The sequence below is a fragment of the Muntiacus reevesi genome, chromosome 3 (genome assembly GCF_963930625.1).
Source record: "Muntiacus reevesi chromosome 3, mMunRee1.1, whole genome shotgun sequence".
Classification (NCBI taxonomy): Eukaryota; Metazoa; Chordata; class Mammalia; order Artiodactyla; family Cervidae; genus Muntiacus; species Muntiacus reevesi.
The window spans coordinates 166,785,130-166,799,240 of record NC_089251.1 but is presented as its reverse complement, the minus strand read 5'-3'; the positions used below and the strand labels follow the sequence as shown (position 1 = coordinate 166,799,240).

The 14,111-nt window shown below is 39.1% G+C and overlaps 1 pseudogene; it reads left to right on the top strand.

Moving 5' to 3' along the window:
* Nucleotides 1-12,976, top strand: part of LOC136164151 (H/ACA ribonucleoprotein complex subunit 1-like) — a 66,546-nt pseudogene extending 53,570 nt beyond the window's left edge.
* Nucleotides 12,977-14,111: the final 1,135 nt, after the last annotated feature.

Genomic DNA, 14,111 nt, shown 5'->3' with positions numbered 1-14,111 from the left:
AAAGTTTCCCTCAGAAGTTTCCACATCTTGGCTCTGCTAACATTTCCTCCTGGAGGATGAAGGTGCTAAAGTTTATTTAGGAAAAAAAAAAAAAGTCATCTCATAGAGAACGCCACCTTTAAGGATGTTATTTGTAGCTACTGTTTTACCACCAGAGAGTAGAGAGCTAGAAACTTCAATAAGAAAAACTCAACAAGAAGGGAATAATGATTTCGTTTGGTCGACACTCCTGTTACAGCCAGAGCAGTTAGTGACTTTCAAAATAACCTCAACTGGGCTTGTTGAATTAAGAGACTGAAACCATTTTTTTCACCTTTTTTTTTTTTAATATCCCAACAGAACTGCCACTTGCCAGTCGATTTGTCTTTAATTCCCAGGTCTCTCTGGTTTGTTTGCAGCTACATGTTTTTTGTTTTGTTTTTTTTTCTTTTTAAGTGCATGAGGAAGGTTGGAGTTTTGATGATCCATGTCCGCCCAAAGGCTCCAGGGATGCAGGGAAGCAAACAGAGCTAAGTTGAGAAGGGGACGTATCGGCAGGAAAAAACACGAGACAGGAAGGCCTGCTCTCATTACACAGGTGAGGTTTTCCCAGGAATGCTGGGGACATCACAAATCAAGCAGAGGGAATCAGATATTGAACACCAGGCATTTAGCGAGAGGAGACAGGAAGAGATTTGTGAGCCGGTTTTTATATACAGGTAGGATTCTGCAGATTTGAGGCGCCTAGGCCTCTCATGAAGGGTTTCTGTGGTGCTTATCACTGACAGGTCTAGACTGGAGGACAAAGACACCAGCCTGAAAGGTGCAAGAGGTGCGGGGAAGGCGAGGCAGAGGACAGCGGAGGAGAAGGGGAGATCCCTTTCTCAGAGGATCAAGGCCGAAGGAGTGAAAGCAGAACAGAGTTGTGCCATTTCCCTTGGGAGAGAGGGAAAGAGAGAAAGAGGTGTTTATTTAAAGGTGTTCGAGGAGGTTGGGAGTCTGGGAACTCTGCCTTCACCCTCTGACTATCTACAACCCCATAACTAAAATGTGTGTGTGTGTGTGTGTGTGTGTGTGTGTGTGTGTGTGTTAAGTTGCTTCAGTTGTGTCCAACTCTTTATGACCCTATAAACTGTAGCCCACCAGGCACCTGAGTCCATGGGATTCTCCAGGCAAGAATACTGGAGTGGATTGCCAAGCCCTCCTCCAGGGAATACTCCCGACCCAGGGATTGATCCTGCATCTTCTACATCTCCTGCACTGGCAGGTGGGTTCTTCATCACTAGTGCCGCCGGGAAGCTGAAAATACATTTATATCCCACTATTTTCTATTTGTTTTCTTTGTTTCAGGGAAGGGGCATCAAAGGAAACTGGAAAACACTATTAAGAGACAACTATTAAGACGTTTAACTTCATTGATTTATGCTTATGCTTTAATCTAGAGAGCAATTAAAAAGAATTTTAATGGTAAAATGTGTACCCCGCCTCCAAATCTATCAAAACTTGCGACGTCCTTTTACCTTGCTTTCAATACCTAAAACACAAACCCTCTTCTTTCTCTTAAGGACCAACTGTTAGACTCCAGAGAGCCATGGGAGTGAAGGGTGAAGGAAGTGATGCCCTGTCAATTACAGTGAAGGAAGTGATGCAGTGAGAATCACACCTTCCGTCTGGGCAGGTCCAGGCCACTTCCACACGACCAACCATTCCAGAGTCAGTCACCAAACAGGCAGGGTCCACACAAAAGTCTGTCAGAGGTGATCTACCTGAGGCAGGCATCCTAGAGCAGCCCCCTAGACTGTTCCCTTTGCACCTCTCATCTCTCTCTTCAACATTATCCCTCTCCCTCTCCCCACCCAGCCAAAATTCCATCATCTCCAAAGGAAGATTCTGAGCAAGGATTTCTGACTCAGATAGTCCAGAGCAGAGCTTCTGCAGTCTAAACAAATATGATTTTTCTTACTAATATGAATCACCCTCCCAGCAAAACCTTGATTGGGTGGTGGTTGTTGTTTAGTCAGTATAAGCAAAACTAGAAAATATTTGGAGCTGAATGAAAATGCTAATTGTTGTTGTTCAATCACTAAGTCGTATCTGACTGACTGTGACCCCATGGACTGCAGCACACAGGCTTCTCTGTCCTCCACTATCTCCGAGTTTGCTCAAATTCATGTCCATTGAGTCGGTGATGCCATCTAACCATCTCATCCTCTGCCATCCCCTTCTCCTCCAGCCTCCAATCTTTCCCAGCATCAGGGTCTTTTCTAATGAGTTAGTTCTTCGCATCAGGTGGCCAAAGTATTGGAGCTTCAGCTTCAGCATCAGTCCTTCCAATGAATATTCAGGGTTGGTTTCCTTTAGGATTGACTGGTTTGAACTCCTTGCTGTCCAAGGGACTCTTAATCAGGTATTTTCTATTAATAAAATGATTATGTCCATTTGTTGTGTTACTAAAAATTCTCTTCTTGGAGAAAAGGAAGGAAGGAAGAAGATAAAGAGACATCTCATTTGCCACAGGTATGCCTTCTGCTGAGTCATGTCAGTCGTGTCCGACTCTGTGTGACCCCATAGATGGCAGCCCACCAGTCTCCGCCATCCCTGGGATTCTTCAGGCAAGAACACTGGAGTGGGTTGCCATTTCCTTCTCCAATGCATGAAAGTGAAAAGTGAAAGTGAAGTTGTTCAGTCATGTCCAACTCAGCGACCCCATAGTCTGCAGCCCACCAGACTCCTCCATCCATGGGATTTTCCAGGCAAGAGTACTGGAGTGAGGTGTATGCCTTCTAACTCTGTAATATTGTGTAATATCTCTTCACTTCTACACCCAGAGACATTAGTGGTAAGGCAGGTGAGGTGTTTCTTTTTTTTTTTTTTTTTTTTGGTTCTTGAAGGTTTCTGTTTTGACAAGACCTCTTTAAAGACCTGCCAGCTCAGCTGTAAAAATTTGCTGTGGATTGAAACTTGGCACTTACATTTGCAGTCCCAGAGCAGCATTTTTTTTTTAACACTAAATTTGGACTAAATCTGTTAAGATTCTTCTCGAAATTGTGAGTGTAAAAATAAAATTCAGGAGCTTCATGAGTTCCTTGATATTTTGTGTTCCTACTATGTGAGGAAAACAGATTCTGATTTCTAAAAAAAGACAAACTGCCAGTCTCTGATTAAAAATTCTTCCTTGGGTGTGTGCCTGTGTCTGTGGGCGAACTTATCTAAATATACAGTATACTCATTCACGGATCACACATACACGAACTTTAAGCCAATTCAGATAAGGCAATGTTAAGCACACTTCAGGGCCCCCATCTCTCAGTCCCCATTGGGAAGCTGGTGGGCGGGTCGGCCCAGAGGAAGAAGGAAGAGTATCAGAGTCTGTCTCCCTCTCTGCATCCTGAGATGGCAGGCAGGGGAGAAGGGAACGGGTGGTCCAACCAGGAGCACAGTCCCCTTGACAAAGGCCCAGATGAGACGGGGCAGCTGCTGTTGACAGACACTACTCAGCTTGTTAATAGAGCAGTTGGGTTTCTCCCCGTCTGTGACCACCCACCGAAGGGTTAATGATAGCCAGGCTCGCACTCAACCTTCTCACAAGCTCTTTTTTTCTCAGCCCAGAGATGTAGGAAAACATATCTCTTATTTGCCTGTATTTGGCTCACTTCTTTGTATTGTTTTTTCCTATATTAAGATGGTCCCCCAAGAGAATGTTTAACGATGCATTGAGTGAAATGTCTCATGCCAACCCCTGTTCTTTCCCCCTGGACCCTGACAACAAATCATTTGTGTCGGTTTCTCCTGGGGACCTCCAAGGCTTCTTGATGGAAAAAAGGAGTAGAAGAAACTGTACCTTTAAATTCTCTTCATTTTATACCATTCTGCACCTTGCTTTTCCAGTTAATAAATGTGTTGCATATAAGTGCTTAGAGATCTTCCCTGTTTGCCTCCTATGCCTCCAAAGTCACGTTGTGTCAACATGGTCAGTCATCCACCTGGTCTTCTGTATTTGTGCTATTTCTAACCTTTTCTTATTATTAATAAATAATTATTTATATAATAACAGATATAATTTAATAATAAATATTGAAGTGATTAAGTACATGTTCTCTGTATTCTAACTCATAAATTTATGCTTATATCTTCATAATTATTTTCTTTTGCTTCTCCAACATTTGGAGTCATGTGATACATACATCAGATATGTATCTTATCTTGTTTTATTTTTTATTGATCTAAGCATTTTATGTCATGACCATTTGCAAAACGACTTATATTCCAAAATTCTGACATATGTTTCATCAATATTAAATTTTGTATTTTTTGTTTGCATTCCCTCTTTGACCCAATAATTAGCACTTTTATTTTGCTTTCTAAATGAGAGGGCCTTGTTCTGAATTGAACTGTAGATTCAATGCATGGTTGCCAGATAATTTTGCTGTGCTATTTTTATATTTCTACTTTATTAGAATTTACTGAGATTTTCTTTGTCTTAATTGGCATGTGATCAGTTATTTTGTGAAGGATGTATGAGCACTTAAAAAGTAGGAAGAGTTTTGGGTATTTGAAATATATCCAGAAGAGTTAACTTATTGTGTTCTTTTATTGTTTGGGCTCTTTTTTTAACACTAAGAGAGGTGAGTTTCAGCCTCCAGTTAATCAGTGAACTTCTTATATCTGCTGTGTTTTCTGTTTCAGGGAAGTTCCCACTGTCATTTGCTGTATAAATATTCTTAATTATTTTATCTTGTCTGAATTGTAGCCTTGAACATTATAAGGTCTCATTTCTGTCATTATTAATGCTCTTTGGCTCGAATTCCTCCTTGTTTGATATTAAGATTATAATCTTTATTTCTATTTCTGTTTGCATTTTCCTGGCATAACTTTGTCCTGCTATTTAACTTTTCTTAATCGTTTTTAGTTTTCTCTTTTGAATATAGCATAGAGTTATGTGTGCTTTGTAACCCAATCTGAGTTTTTTTAAGTGAGTTAGGTCTATTTTTATTTACTCATGTAACAGATAAGTATGTTCGCTAGGCTGTAATACCAATTCATATTATGTTTATATTTGTGTGTATGTATGAATATGCATGTTTAATATTCACAATGTGCTCTGTCTTTTCAATTTGGTTTGCTATTGTTAGTTTTCTTGTTTAATATTTAGAAAGTTATTTGTTCTTGGAATTACTTTACATTAAACTTTTATATAATGTCCCTAATTCTCTCTTTGCTTTAGATATTATATATTAGTTTCTTATTAAAAGCAACAATTAGTTTGTAAGCCTCTTTCCTTTCCTTCATCACCTAATTTTAAGCAATACAATTATTGTCTTTTATTTTGCCTTGTGCTATACAATAAGCTAAAACATTTACTGCCTGTTTTGTCAGCTTTAGATGATAATTTTGGACTCCCAGTTATCACCTCTGAAAAGTATGATCTTACAGAACTTTCAATCATTTTTCCCATTCTCCCATTTTTATTGATATATTACTTCTGTATTTTCAGAGGGTATAAAATATACATGTTCAGTTCAGTTCAGTTCAGTCACTCAGTTGTGTCCGATTCTTTGTGACCCCATGAATCGCGGCACTACAGGCCTCCCTGTCCATCACCAGCTTCCAGAGATTACTCAAACTCATGTCCATCAAGTCGGTGATGCCATCCAGCCATCTCATCCTCTGTCGTTCCCTTCTCTTCCTGCCCCCAGTCCCTCCCAGCATCAGGGTCTTTTCCAATGAGTCAACTCTTCGCATGAGGAGGCCAAAGTACTGAGTTTCAGCTTCAGCATCAGTCCTTCCAGTGAACACCCAGGACTGATCTCCTTCAGGATGGACTGGTTGGATCTCCTTGCAGTCCAAGGGACTCTCAAGAGTCTTCTCCAACCCCACATTTCAAAAGCACCAATTTTTTGGCGCTCAGCTTTCTTCACAGTCCAACTCTCATATCCATACATGACTACAGGAAAAACCATAGCCTTGACTAGACGGACCTTTGTTGGCAAAGTAATGTCTCTATTTTTTAATATGCTATCTAGGTTGGTCATAATTTTCCTTCCAAGAGTAAGCGTCTTTTAATTTCATGGCTGCAATCACCATCTGCAGTGATTTTGGAACCCAGAAAAATAAAGTCAACCACTGTTTCCACTATTTCCCCATCTATTTCCTATGAAGTGATGGAACCAGATGCCATGATCTGAGTTTTCTGAATGTTGAGCTTTAAGCCAACTTTTTCACTCTCCTCTTTTACTTTCATCAAGAGGCTCTTTAGTTCCTCTTCACTTTCTGCCATAAGGGTGGTGTCATCTGCATATCTGAGGTTATTGGATATTTCTCCCGGCAATCTTGATTCCAGCTTGTGCTTCTTCCAGCCCAGCATTTCTCATGATGTACTCTGCATATAAGTTAAATAAGCAGGGTGACAATATACAGCCTTGACGTATACTCCTTGACAATATACTCCTTTTCCTATTTGGAACCAGTCTGTTGTTCCACGTCCAGTTCTAACTGTTGCTTCCTGACCTGCATATAGGTTTCTCAAGAGGCAGATCAGGTGGTCATCTCTTTCAGAATTTTCCAAAGTTTATTGTGATCCACATAGTCAAAGGCTTTGGCTTAGTCAAGAAAGCAGAAATAGATGTTTTCCTGGAACTCTCTTGCTTTTTCTATGATCCAGTGAATGTTGGCAATTTGGTCTCTGGTTCCTCTGCCTTTTCTAAAACCAGCTTGAACATCTGGAGGTTCACGTTTCACATACTACTGAAGCCTGGCTTGGAGAAATGTACATGTTATTTTATTACAATTACTTATAACTTTCCTCCGAGTTAGATATATTTAAAATGTACCACTAGTTCTTTTCCCAAAATTGTGTCAATCTCATCTTGTTTGGCCAAAGCTCATTCTCTAGTGGATTCCTTAGCAATATATGTTCAGAACTATTTGTCTTTATAACTGTGAGCAGCTTGCCTGCATATAAAATGCTCAGATTACACTTTTCCTCTTCAGATGCCTTATAAATTGTTTGATGATGTTTGCTATAGGATGTTGCTGTTGAGAAGCTTGATGCCAACCAACCTGATTTTCTTTCCCTTGAAAGGGCTTTTCTTTACCTGAGTGCCATAAAGACACTTGCTTTGTCTTCCAAATCAAATATTGCAATCAGTGTTGAGTCTGCGTTCACAGTTTGGGTCAATTTTCACTTTTGGTAACACATTAACATCTGTTTCATTTCAAGAAAAATGATACGAATTATAGTCTTGATATTTGTTCTTTGTTCCACTGTGTTTCTTTTCTTTTGGGGGAATTTCAATTATAGAAATATTAAATTTCCTTCTCCTCTTCTCTATATCATTTTCTCCACATCCATTTTTTAAATATATTCTTTTCCTATTGTCTCAGTTCTAATCTTTTTGTTCCCAATTACTCTTCAGACCATGACTATTTTGTTTTGTTCTGCATAATTTAGTCTTCATTTCTAAAATGGTATTATTCTTTCATTGTTGGTGAGCATGTATTAATGAGACATTTTTGAGACTTGGCTCTTACAAGGGTGGCAAGGCCTATGTATGTATATATGTATGTATGTATGTATGTATGTATGTATGTGTGTGTGTGTGTGTGTATGTTAGTATGAATAAAAATTAAAAGCTTACCATCCCTTTCTGAACCAAGTTAAGCATTTAGCTTTAGGAATGGATATGATATTGTGGTGACTGCTCTGAAAATCCTATTTCACAGATGACCCACACAGTTTATTTAGTGAAATATTGTAGAATACCATAGTCATTTAATCAAAATAGTTCATTAAAGCAGAGAATCAGTTTTAAAATTATATATGAAAGCAATAATATATGTAAAGTATATGTGAAATATACACATATTTCATGTTTTAAGTAAAAATATTTTTTGATTAATCAATAGTCAATCCCTGCTTTCAACATGGATGACCAGTGATTAAAGTTCCACACCATTTTACCATTTCAAAAGCATGATTCACACTCAATGTGAATTGAGTGTGATTCAATTCATTAGAAGTCTGTGACTTCTAAGTTCAGTTTCTTTAAAGTTGATGCAATGCAAGGCCCCTTGGGAAAGAATATGGAAGGAAGAGTTGATCTCTCAAAAATTTCCTGATAATTTAAATTCTTCTAATTCACACCTAAAACAACAGCAAAGCTTTAATAATTTTTCAAATTCTTATTCAAATATTTAACTTTGTTTTCATGGGCACAGCAACAATGTTCACAGTTATATTTCACTATATCATATAATGTTCAATTAAGATATATTGTTACAATAACAAACTCAACTAGCATCTACCCACTGACTCTTAGATCTAGAAGGAGCCGATGTGGGTGAGATACTAAAAAGGAGCCTAGAGCCTACACTGGGTGGGGGGCATCAGTCAGTATCTTTTAAAGAAACAGTTGAAATCACTCGTTCATTTAGTGAGTCAACTTTGGACATGTCAATTAAAAGAGTTTCTACTGCTTTGAGAGTTTATAAAGCTATTCCAGGGCATCCAAGGCTTTCCAGAGTTTTTCACGCATTATAGAGGTGGGATGAACCTCTCAAAGAGTATACTCCCTACTTTGCTGCTGGGAAACAGAGACTCAGAATTCTGCTATCATATGCTCCGCATTACAAAATTATGGTACTTCCCACCTCACCCCTCTGTTCTGAGTGCTGAGTCCTTTCTCTGTGCAATTCGTTTCTGTGATCACATCCTCGCCACCTGCCCCAGCATCTTCATCATCTTCTGTAGGGAGTTCGTTGTGTTCAGGACCCTCTAAGATATGCTGTAGTGATTTTATTCCTTTGCTTTATTCCTCAGTATCAAGCCTGCATTCAAAATACCATCACTTCTAATTTTCGATTTTATTTCTAATGAAGCAGCTAAGTTGCATTGATGAGTTTCCTTCACAAGATCATTAAGATTCTTGGTTTATCAGGGAATTCTAACCTTTAAGTGTTAAGAAAATGCTATGGACTCAATGTCTATGTCCCCCCCACCCCCAAAACTAATTGTTTAAGCTCTGATACCCACTGTATTTGCTTTGGAGAGGCAAACAGGTTTAGATGAGGTCATGGAGGTTTAAAACTCAGCACTCAAAAAACTAAGATCATGGCATCCAGTTCCATCATTTCAGGGCAAATAGATAGGGAAAAAATGGAAACAGTGGCAGATTCTATTTTCTTGGGCTCCCAAATCACTACAGACGGTGAATGAAGCCATGAAATTAAAAGACATTTGCTCTTTGTAAGAACAGCTATGACAAACCTAAACAGCATTTTAAAAACCAGAGATATCACTTTGCTGACAAAGGTCCGTCTAGTCAAAGCTATGACTTTTCCAGTAGTCATCTATGAATGTGAGAGCTGGACCATAAAGAAGGCTGACTGAGTGTTGAAGAACTGATGCTTTCAAATTGTGGTGTTAGAGAAGACTCTTGAGAGTTCCTCGGACAGCAAGAAGATCAAATCAGTTAATCCTAAAGGAAATCAACCCTGAATATTCATTGGAAGGACTGAAGCTGAAGCTGAAGCTCCAATACCTTGGCCACCTGATGCAAACAGCTGACTCATTGGAAAAGACTCTGATGCTGAGAAAGATTGAGGGCAGGAGGAGAAGGGGACGACAGAGGATGAGATGGTTGGATGGCATCACCAACTTGGTGGACATGAGTTTGAGCAAACTCTGGGAGATGGTGAAGGACAGAGAAGCCTGGCATGCTGCAGTCCACGGGGTTGCAAAGAGTTGGACACGACTTAGCGACTGAACAACATCCACAACAATGAAGGTGGAGCACCTGTGATCAGACTGGTAGCCTCCTAGGAAGAGGAGGAGACCAGAGCCTCCTCTCTTTTTCTGCCACGTGAGGACACAGCAAGTAGGTGGCCTTCTGCACATCAGGAAGAGAGTCCTCACCAAAACTCAACCCTGCCCTCACCCTCTCCTCAGACTTCCAGTCTCCAGAACTATGAGAAGTAAATTTCTATTGTTTAAGACACACACTCTAAATGGTTATTTTGTTAAAGCAGCCCAAACCAGCTAAGAAAACACTAAAATAGCCTGAAAGTCATGCAAATTAGCCTCAACATAGTGTCCCTTAGCAGACATGGGAAGAAATAGGAGGGCAGGAAGGCCAGAAGGGGCTGACCTAAGCCATTGCCTGAGGGGAGAGCAGCATCTCCCACACCGGGGGAACTTCTGTGAGACCATATCACATATTGTGAGGTAACATAAATAGGGTTAAAGCAGCTAAATGTTTTTAGAGAACCGGAAGAACTTGAGATCCAGTAATTTTCAAAACATGAGGTGACCCACTCCCTCATTTCCAAAGCTACATGCCATCTCTTCCCCCTTGTTTGTTTTTTATACTCTTGCTTTCTTTCTCACTTGCCTTCATATTTCCATTCCTCCTTTTGGAGGTTTTCACTTAAAGATTTACAGACTGTGCCTTGCACTCGCTTAGTGAAGAGGTGTTACAAAACAGTATATAATAAACACAGAAAAGCCTTAGAAGGAAAATGTGTTTTGATATTAGATGGTAAGGTAATTGCTTATACAAAGGCACATTGATTCAGAGTTGAATGAAAGATCTCAGTGGGAAAAGCAGGTTAAAATCTATGCATATTATGATCATAGAGAAGTGCAAATATAAATATTTATGCATATACATACACACACACACATATATATATACCTACACATTGTATTGAATGAGTGAATGCTAAGAAAGAAAATCTGAAAGAATAAATGTCAAAATGTAAATGTTAATCCCCAAGAAAAAAGGAACTCAGATGAATATATGTTACGAGTATATCAAAACACATCTTAACCCACTACAGAGCTTAATGTCAGTCTGGTTTCTCTTGTACGCCTTCCAAGGAAATCTACTCACTGAAATACCAAAGCATCATTCATCTCCTGTGCATAATCTTGAGGGCATTAGAATCAGCTTTCGATGTGTGCAAGTTCATAGGTCTGTATAATGGGGTGATACAAAGGAATTAGGGGAAATCAGTCAGAATGAAAGTTCGCAAAATGTGAAAGATCACAATTTAAAATCAGAACCATATAATATATACATATATATGCCTACAGTTATCAAGTACAAGGACCAATAAGACAAAACACGGTACTTCTTCATCCTACTTGTGTGTCAATCAACTAGAGGGTAACAGAGGGCATTTGCACTATCTATCAATCTGCCTGGAGCAAATGCTACTCAAACACAAAAATCTTGCTTGTCAGCACACTGTCAAATGTAGAGAGTAAGGAATTATTAATACAGGGAAAATTTGAGGGTCTTTTATTGATTCATAAAATTTTTCTCAGCAGTGGGCCTAAAGCAAAGCTCGGAAAAGAAGAGGTTCAAGGGGCTATGAAAGTATAAACTGAAGTTAAACTGGAACATCACTGTCTCTGTTGGTCCCGGTCCATTGAGCCTATATTGAAAGAATTCTTACTTACTGATTTCGGAAGAGTAAACACAAGTGCTGCAGGAGAGATGAGAATAGATAAAAAGAAGGACAGTGTAATATAAGTCTGACTTACAGATGGAGTAGTGTTGATTAGAAAGCAAAGTATTGATATCCTGGTTTTCTTTACCTGTGCTCGCCCTTCAAATAAGGAGAAGGGTATAAATTCATCTGATTCAATAACAAGTGATCTTGAACAAGATCACAGTCAAGTTGCCAACCATTCATTCATCCAACAAATATTTATTGAGGCACTGCTAGGTACCCAGCGATGTGCTGAGGATGTAATAGACTCTGAGATGCAGTCTTTGCCCTCAAGGAATTTAAGTTCAGGGAAGAACTAGTTAAAAGTAGCATCTCCATATAAATCACTTTTCTATTTTTTCCTTTCGGTTTTATTGAGATGCAATTGACATACTGCACCTTGTAAAGTTTAAGGTACATAGCAGAATGAATTGACTTACGTATATCGCAAAATGATTACTACAATAAGTTTAGTTACCATCCCTCACTTCATATAGTTAAAAAAAAAAAAAGGAAAAAAAATACTCCTTGTTCTGCTCGCCATAGGCAAGGAAAGCTGATTGTCGTAGTGTAACGGCTGATGTTGAGATATTACTGATACTCTTCCAGCACTGAAGGCTCTTTCAGACAGGCTACAGCGTACCTGCTTCCGCAGGTGCCTGCCTTTTTCTAAACCAGCTATTCGAGTTTCCAGGTGATTGGTCCCGGTACGGTGGCCGAAGAGGCTCGCGTGAGGCGGAAGTACCGGCGTGTGGGTGTGAGCACGCGGGCCTGAGGCGCACGTGGCGCCGGTAGGAGCGAGCACGTCTTTTCCAGGCGGAGGTCGCGGAGGAATTTAATCGAGGTGGCGGCTTCGGTCGAGACGGCAGCAGCAACAACCACTTCCGACGTGGAGGTGGCAGCAATTTCAGAGGCGGCGGCGGCGTCAGAGGAGGATTCGGACGAGGGGGCGGCCGCGGAGGCTTTAACAAAGGCCAAGATCAAGGATCTCCAGAACAAGTAGTTTTATTAGGAGAGTTCCTGCATCCTTGTGAAGATGACATAGTGTGTAAATGTACCACCGATGAAAATAAAGTACCTTATTTCAATGCTCCAGTTTATTTAGAAAACAAAGAACAAATTGGAAAAGTGGGTGAAATATTTGGACAGCTTACAGATTTTTATGTTTCAGTTAAATTATCAGAGAACATGAAAGCATCTTCCTTTAAAACACTACAGAAGTTTTATATAGACCCATATAAGCTGCTGCCGTTGCAGAGGTTTCTACCTCGACCTCCTGGTGAAAAGGGGCCTCCAAGAGGCGGTGGCAGGGGAGGTCAAGGAGAAGGGGGAGGCAGAGGTGGCAGAGGTGGTGGTTTTATTTTATTTTATTTTTTCATTTATTTTTATTAGTTGGAGGCTAATTACTTTACAATATTGTAGCGGTGGTGGTTTTAGAGGTGGAAGAGGAGGTGGAGGTTTCAGAGGAAGAGGGGGTGGTGGTTTCCGAGGAAGAGGACATTAAGTGTAACAGTTGACAGAACTTCACCAGTTGACTTCTGCATTAACCTCATAATTTACTTCAGTGGATCAGAAACTTGTTTCTTGAGCAAATTTTGAAGAACTGGTCATTTAAGAAAAGTGGAGCTAAAATGTCAACGTCAGGCAAAAATGAGTGCGGCAGAACAGGCAACTTTGCTTCAAAAGAGTATGAATGTTTTAACATTTTGTACAATGTTCGGAACTTTGTGGGTGTTTAATAAAGGGACAGCTTTTATTTGGAGCATATTCGAATTTTGTAAATAAAGTGTTTTATTTCTTTAAAAATAATACTCCTTGTGGTGAGAACTCGGGGATCTATTCGATTAGCAACGTTAATGTATACCACGCAGCAGTGTTAACTACAGTCGGACTGTACATTATATCTGTAGTACTTATAGCTAGAAGTTTATATTTTTTTACCTATTTCAATAACCATTAATGAAACATTTTTAAGTTTCTATAATATGCTAGGTTCTATGTCTAGGAATACAGAGATAAATAATAATATCTAATTTCTGTCCTGCAGGACATAATAATCCTGTACTGATTCAGATATATTAACAATCAAACAAGCAAGCAAACAAGACATAAACCTCCAGATTTCATGACCCTATAGACTCAGTCCTCATCCTTCAACTAGAAACATGCTGAAATACTGAATAAAATAAATCAAAGTTTTTTTTTTAAATGAACTCTAAAGAAAGGAAATTCTCTGATTTCCAACAATTATAGAATTAAGGTGGGACGGGGGTTCAGGATGGGGAACACATGTAAATCCATGACTGATTCATGTCAATGTATGGCAAAAACCACTACAATATTGTAAAGTAATTAGCCTCCAACTAATAAAAATAAATGAAAAATAAATAAAAATTTTTTTAATTGGAGAAAACTAAAAAAAAAGAACTAAAGGATCTCTTCAAATATAAACAAAAAGTTTATAATAATCACATATTTGCCTTAAATCCATGCCAAAGGAATTAATAGGATTTTAAAATTTTATTTCATTTTTGATATTTCAGTGAATAAAATCTGAACTCTATAATCTGTAGAGGGTTATAAATGGGTTCTTTATATGGATAGTTTAAATTCATCTAAGCTCTTTTTTATCCCCAATA